General features: G+C 32.1%; 1 pseudogene; it reads left to right on the top strand.

The window, feature by feature from the left end:
• The first annotated feature begins 703 nt into the window (after window positions 1–703).
• LOC112483661 lies at window positions 704–822 on the top strand (annotated as a pseudogene).
• The last annotated feature ends 6,050 nt before the right edge of the window (window positions 823–6,872 follow it).

The following is a 6,872-nucleotide window of genomic DNA, read 5'->3' as shown; positions in this document are numbered from 1 at the left end:
ATTCTCTGTGAAATTCTTCTCTGATCTCTCCCACCTTTAAATTCTCATGGTGCTTTGTGTGTCTCTCATTTAGAGCATTCATCTATTTCAATTGCTTTCTATTTGTGTACATATTTTTATCTTGCCCCCTAGACTGTAGGCTTCTTGTGGGTAAAGACACCTTATCTAGCATAATGCCTTGTACTGTATATTCCATTAATGTTAACTAAGTGAATAAAACCAAAACTGTCTACATGTACTATCCAATATGAATTTATATAACTTGATTGTAAATGTTATGGTAAAATTTCTAAGTGACTATAAATTTGCCCTAGCAAAATAAGTAACAGTGTGAATATTGGTAATTTTTATTAGGGGTGGTCTATAATTTTTATTAGGGGTGGTCTATAATTTTTTACTTCAAGATATAAAACCAGCATTTAACACAATATTTGCTGCAACTTTTAACATTAACCATGTATCTACAGCAAAAGTTATAGGGATTTTTAGTATAATTTTTTATGACTAATAGAATTCATTTACCTACTCACATAATACTAGACTATAGACTATAAATAAAAAGATGTATGCTATAACAATACCATTGCATATGTTTTTCAGAGATGGAGGACTGATTTGTATTTGGTATTTTTATAGTAGTTTTTTTTAAACTCTAGAAATAAATTAGCAGTATAGTGACAAGGTTTTTAAAAAATGAGTTGTTGTCTGTGGCCATGCTACCCTGAACAAGCCTGATCCTGTCTGATCTTGGAAGCTAAGCAGGGTCGGGCTTGGTTAGTACTTGGATAGGAGATTACCTAGGAAGACCAGGTGCTGTAGGAGTAAAAAATAAAAAAATAAGGGATTGTAAGCTGACAAGGTCCTTGCAATCTGTGCAATCAACCAAGGGTCACCTCACCTAAAAAAAAAATTAATACAATAAAAAAAATGAGTCGAAAGCACTCCTACAACACAGTTTAAGGCAAAAAGAGCTTTTTGGCTTTGTTTGAGAAATGATTTGGTCTCAAGAAGAAGATATGATTTGGTCTCAGTGGAAAATTGTTGCTTTTCACACCAGTAATTTTACATATACATGAGTTCCAGAAGTATAACCAGGGATATATATAGTTATTGACTGAAATATCCTTTTGAATAAGCACCAAAAGCAGCTCTTCCTGGTCATATTCTATAGTAAGTTTGTTGAGACACTGTTTCTTACATTCCATCAATAACTCTGCCATGCAACTGGAGTAACCAACAACCAATAATATTTTACTTTTCAAGTTGCATGGAAGACTTGTTGTTCCTGAACCAAGTGGATGGATTTGAGCTTGAGAATGCAGAAGCAAAGCTGTGATATAGTTTTGAAGTGGGAAGGATGTGTGTAGAGGGGGTAGATGGTGTTTCTAGTCTAAGATTTAATATGTAAAAGTACAAATTATAAGTCTTTAAAAGCAGTAGTGTGATAGATTTACAGCTAAAATAGTACTGCTTTCTTAAAAAGGAAAAAAGCGTGTGTAGCTCAAAATTTAAAGTCATAATCCTAAAATGTCCTTTTTAGTTGATTTACATGAAAGCAACTTTTAAAAGTTATTTTTTTTAAACTTTGAAATGTAATATATTTTGGCCAAGTGACTTCGAATTGGAAACAGATAAAGATGACTTACTGGTTAGTGAAACACCAGTCTAAAACAGACAGCTTACTTTTTTTTCCCTCTTCATTTCCCCTAGACCAGCTGTTAATGTTTAACCTTCATTTACTACTTCAAGAGTCATATTTACACTTTTCTAGCAACACTTTATCCATATGTTCCTTGGCCTTATACAGTATATAAGGCTCTTTTAGGGCAACTTCCTAATCTTCTCATTAAGAAAATGTCACACTCACCCCAAATAACCCTATAGAGGATGTCAGATGATATCACTACTAAAATAACCCCAAAGAGGATGTCATCTGATATCACTTACAGGCTTCTTTTCATTTTTGCCAGTAATGGTCTTTGCCAGGTTGTTCTTTCCATTTAGACAGCTAGGATGTTTCCTTTTCTTTATTCGATTGATAGAAAAAAATCTTCTCAAAATACTTCACAATTCACTTGATATCAGATAATGAGTTCAGCTTCCTTAAGAACTAAAACAAGTCATCATTATTTGGTTTGTAAATTTCACACTGGAATGTAACTGCTTTAAGACTATGTAGGAGATATGACAAAAAGGAACAGAATGGACTTTACCTCTTATTCCATAACTTGCTTATTCCTGGTTCTTCTTTATGTTCCAGAGATTGAAAGAATGGGCAACTGAGGCTTAAGAAGTGTTTTTATGAACAAATCAATCTCATCATTTTGAATACTTAAGGTAATTATATATATTAGGGAAGAAGTCAGGTCAATGAATTTTCAAATTGCTTTGTCTGGGTTTGGTTATTGGTAGTTAGTGGTTAATTCAGTGATGTTGGAGCCAAGATTTCTGTATTTAAAATTTATTATGTACTGATTATCTAATTGAGCTTTAGCCATTCAGTATCACCAAGTTCAAGGTTTTCATCTGTAAGATAGTTATAATCATATTTATCTCCTCTGAGGAATATTTAACATTTTGGTTTAAGAGATGCCGAGTAAGTTCTATCAATATGTAATATATTACAACCAATTATTAGATCGCTTGTATCTTTAAAGTTGCTCAGTGATTTACAAATAATGGGTGATCTGAGTGAATGTGTCTTTTTCCTTTCTGATTTGTTCTTGGTGCAAGAATATACTAACTTTTAACATAATCTACCACTCCTTACAATGTAGGCTCAATCGAAAAAAAGCTGAATTAAAACTTTGCTTTGTCAAAAGTAATTTCCTCTTTGCACAGAATTAGGTTATCTCATCTAAGGCAGTGGTATGGTAGTGGTATGGTGCTGATTCTCCGCCATCTTATACTCCTTAATTTTTAAGTCTATAGAGTCATCTCTATGAGTGTCCATTTCTGGAATTGGTGTGAATGAAATGCTTCTATATATCTAAAAATCCATATATCTAAAGCAAAAGTTATAGTGATTTTCTTTATAATATTTTGTGACTAATAGAATTCTCTTACCAAATTATACACTACTTCTTCTTTAGACTATAAATCATTATGCCAACTTTGACAGTTGTGAGATACTAACAGCTCCTGTTAAACTAAATTACAGTTTTCACACGTAGACTTATTACTCCCAATTCAGATATCTTTATTGCCTGAATCACTAATTTTGGTGCTTAATCACCAACTTGCATTTTAACATTTGTCTCATACTTTGTTCTTCTTGACCATGTAATGCCCATGATGACAGATTCTATGTAAGATTTTTTTTTACTGCCTCACAACTCTTGAGTATAGTTTTGGCATGTGGTATATACTCACTGAAGAATTCTTCATAAACATGAAATGTTTTTGTTGAGTGTTATACCAGGCACTTTTCTAGAAATATGAAGAATTACAAATACTATCTCTATCCCTGTAATATATGTATTCGTACTAAGGTCTACAATCCTCTGTGTGTAATTATGAAGTCCAAAAATCAGAGAAAGCTTATTTTGTTATTTTTTTTTTTGGTAATGTATTTGGCAGTAAAATCTAACCAAAGACTAACACATTTTGTAAAAAAACCTGACTTGAACCGATGTGAAGCTATTTATAGCCTTAATTTATTCCACTTAAGTAGAATATTAATATGTTTCATTTTAGAAATAGTAATGCTTTAAATTATGGTGGTGTTATGTTTTACATCGTATATGTGCTATATTACCTTTTGAAATCTGAAAAATTCTGTCTTCCAAAATACATCTGACCTCAAGAGTTTTGGGAATTGTGGATCTTTATAACATACAAAAAGTTAAATGATAAAGTATTTAAATAACAACTAATATAATAATAGTAGAATCTCAAACTAGTCCTTGGAAAGTTGCCTAAAGGGTCATGGTGTCTCTGTTGGGTGTCCCTGCAAATGGGTAGGTACTCAGTCTTGGATCCCAGGGGCATTTTCCTGACATGTCCAGGCATAAGAGGAGCCGGAGGGTCTGTACAAAGTAAGAGCACTGAGGATCAAAACCAGGGGAACCAAGTTCAGTAATCAAGGGGTAAGAGATGGTCTGAAAAGGGAGCCAGAGATACACTGGACTAGAAGGAGGAATTAAGGGTAAGGTGAGAGTCCTTGGCAGTTGTCACAACCAAAGATAATAGATTCATCACCCTATGCTGTATAAGAGGATAGCTTTGATGTAAAGCATAGAGTTAGAATGGGCTGGTACAGATAACTGTTGCTTGAATCTGAAAGGGAACTTTAACGATAATTTACCCTTGTACCCTCCCCCTGTTTTACAAATGAGTAATCTGAAATTCAATAATTATTTTCAAACATCTAGTTAGTGGTTGAGCCACAACACAAATCCAGGTTTCATGTTGCCTACCTGGCGCCTTCTCTGCTAACACAGGGAGACAGTATTTTGGTCTGGAGTAGTCATGAAGGACTTTTCAGAGGATATGAGATTTGAACTGAAGTATTATAGTAGTTTGCCAAGACTTAATTCCCCATAAATCTCTGAATGTGTTTTTGTGTATGTTTTTGCATTTTAAAGTACATTGATGCCAAGGACTATCTTAATTTTTTAAATTTCTGGATTACCTAGGAAGTATTTTGTACATTGTATAAAATGAAAAAAAAAAAAGTTGAAGTGAAGGAAGATTTAAAATAAGTGTGTTATAATGGAAAGAGTACCACTGGGAATCATAAGACATGGTTTGTAGTCTAACCTTGTACAGATTATCTGGATGGCCTTCTGCAAATCACTGAACCTTTCTGAGACCCAATTTCCATCGTTAAAAAGGGTAGGATTCAGTAACCTTTAAACTCTCCTATTCTGTAATTTAAGTTTGTGTCTGTATTTGCTAGGACAAAATAATTGCCATTAACACTTACTGGATTTAATTGTTTAAATATTATGAAGGCATAGGTCATATGGATTTAGATTTTCCAGGGATTCTATCTCTATAGAGAGATCTCTGAATATATCTGGACTATGATTCAGATATTTTGGTAAAATGAAAATACAAAAGAAATTAATCTCAACAATACATTAAATAAGATGTGTTCTCTGATTTCAAGTTGTTTAGGATTTAGTATTTAAGTTCTATGATAAGCAAGCCAACATAATAAGCTCTATGGAGCTCGGATATGTTTAGCTGGAATTAATCAGCCTCTAAAAGTGTGGTACAACTGGATTTTCAACCTTTTTTCTTAGCATTTCTTAATCTAAATATTTTGATACTGTGCACTTCTTGATTAATATGACAGTTGTTTACCATCTTTGAAGAAAACTTGTAACCCTTACATATCAACTCAGAATATAATATTTCTAATTAAATATCATCAGGGATAATATAACTATATCCTGACATCTTCTCTTCTGAATCTCAAGCATGTCAGAGAAGTATCATATACATTTCACTTTATGTTGTATTAACTAATGGCAAAAATATTTGGTTGGAACTGCATAGCACTGTGATTGACTGGTGAACATTTTAATAAAGGAGATCTAAATAAAGATAATATTTCTCAAAAGAAAGACATTGCTGGTGCTTGACTACCTGTTCTATAAGACATTTTTTCAGTCTTGTCAGTTAATTTAGATTAAAACATTTGAAGTTACCAGCTTGTGACCATCTTTATAGAATGAACCATTCTGTGAAAATTTCTTGTAGGCATTTTCCAAAACAGTTTTATCAAACTTTTGACTGTGATCTACAGATTGAAATAAATTTCACATCGTGACCCAGTACACATGTACTTATATAGGTAACCGAAACAAAACTTTCACGACACAGTACTACCTTATTATGTGTGATGCACAATTAGTTTTTTATTTTGTTCTAATCTATTTTAGTCTTTTGAAATAGTTGGTCAGAAATCCACTAAACTGATTCATAACTCTGTAAAAGGTTATAACCTGCGGTTTGAAACCTTGAGCTAAACTTTTTTTTTTGAGGAAAGTTATTATTTTCTATTTAACTTTTATTCACCAGCGCCTAGGTTTGTACTCAGCATATAGATAATACTCAAATAATGTTTGTTGAATGCTTTGTTCTTGATCAAAGTTTCAAAGATGTTACTGTATCAGTGAAGTTTATAGCAGCTGTATGAAATTGTTGAAAGAGATTAGAAGAAAATTATAAGTAATTAGAAGATGAAGAATGAAACATATACGGGAAGAGGCAAAAGTCATCATACACTTAAATAAACCCACAATAACAATGTGGCGGTTCTCCAGGATGCTATAGAATCAAGTGCTGACTCATATTTTTTTCAGATGTCATTATTTTAAACTCAGTACTCTTTCCACTAATAATTTTATCTTGAAACTATCACCTCATAACCATATAGCGACTTTCTCCTGCTTGTGTGTGTGTGTGTGAACTTTAACTTTATTAGGTATAAATTTTAAGAAAAATAAGATCTACATTTTGTAAATTTTGTTTACCTTATTCTTTATTACCATTCTTGAAACAATACTCCGAACCAAAACCTATTTGTGTATAAATCACTATTTTTTCTCTTTTTTTGTCTTCTAATAGTACATAGGGTTTGTTTGTTTTCGTTTTTGTTTTTCCTGTAGTAACGTTTGCTTAATTTGGATCTTAAGTATGGTCATTAATAATTTAAACTTTCCATTCATACTCATTAATAACTTTTTGAGGGAGGTTTTGACAAATATTTTGTTACCTTATATATTCAACTCGATTCTATTTTTATTAGAATAAAAACTTTTATTCTAATAAAAATTATTAGAATAGAAAATTTTGAAAAATTGCTTGGTATTTTCCAGCTGTTAACCTTTGATTTTTTGTAGCAATAATTTGTATAATAG

The sequence above is a fragment of the Pteropus alecto genome, unplaced genomic scaffold (genome assembly GCF_000325575.1).
Source record: "Pteropus alecto unplaced genomic scaffold, ASM32557v1 scaffold164, whole genome shotgun sequence".
Lineage (NCBI taxonomy): Eukaryota > Metazoa > Chordata > Mammalia > Chiroptera > Pteropodidae > Pteropus > Pteropus alecto.
The sequence above is the reverse complement of the archived record's forward strand: the minus strand, read 5'-3'. Positions and strand labels throughout refer to the sequence as shown.